Source organism: Vombatus ursinus, unplaced genomic scaffold (genome assembly GCF_900497805.2).
Source record: "Vombatus ursinus unplaced genomic scaffold, bare-nosed wombat genome assembly UNPS02014903.1, whole genome shotgun sequence".
Classification (NCBI taxonomy): Eukaryota; Metazoa; Chordata; class Mammalia; order Diprotodontia; family Vombatidae; genus Vombatus; species Vombatus ursinus.
Genome location: NW_020954681.1, coordinates 3,683,447 through 3,684,318, shown reverse-complemented (window position 1 = coordinate 3,684,318; position 872 = coordinate 3,683,447). Strand labels below are relative to the sequence as shown.

Sequence of the window (872 nt, the reverse complement as noted above, 5' to 3'; positions counted from 1 at the left end):
TTTCCAAAGTGGTTCTTTGTGGCCCATAGGTTTGATGTGTTGCTAAGTCTGAGCCCTCCGACTCTCCTAGGCTCCCCCCCCACCCCGACTCCGTGTTTCCCTCCGCCCCTCTAGGCTCCCCTTATCCCCTGTACTCATCGTTGGTTAGGCTGCCTCCTTCCACCAGGGATGCCTCCCTATCTACCCCTCTTCTTCTCCATAGACCCATTAGGCACTATTTCCCCCCATCCCCACCCCTGCCCCATCCTCCATCTTGGCTGTTACTACACCTGATCTCTGAGCCCTTAAGTCATCAATTGAATGACCCATTGTCCCCCACCCTCCACTCACGTACTTTGTTTGGTTCCCTTGCCGGGGTGAGCTGTGGCTTGGCAACGGGTTCTATAAAACGCTGCTCCCCGGCGACCCAAGCCATTCTCCTCAGCGGCCGGGGAAATGGAGGTACAAAAAACCAAGGAGGGTCTGTACCACCTGGCCAAGGCCGCTAAGCACCTGCAAACCGGGTTTCTCAAATGGAAGCCCGACTATGACAAGGCGGCGCTCGAGTATGCCAGGGCAGCCTTAGCTTTCAATAGGGCCAAGCAGCTGGACCAGGCCGCGGATGCCTTTCTGAAAGAGGCGGAGGTCCACGAAAAAACACAAGCGCCCTTCTATGCTGCCAAGGCCTACGAGCAAGCCGGTCTACTCCTCAGGGAGTCCAAGAAGCTCGCGGAAGCCGCCCGGGTGATCAAGCAGGCCGTCACCTTGTACCTGGAGAGTGGAAACGCGGACATCGCAGCCGCGACCTTGAGACGCTTCAGCCAAATCCTCGAGAGCCACCTCCCGCACCAGGTGGTGCGCCTCTACCAGGGGGCATCTGAGCTATTTGAGAA

The 872-nt window shown here is 57.8% G+C and overlaps 1 pseudogene; it reads left to right on the top strand.

The window, feature by feature from the left end:
- Positions 1-435: 435 nt before the first annotated feature.
- LOC114028945 overlaps positions 436-872 on the top strand; it is a 135,344-nt pseudogene continuing 134,907 nt past the window's right edge.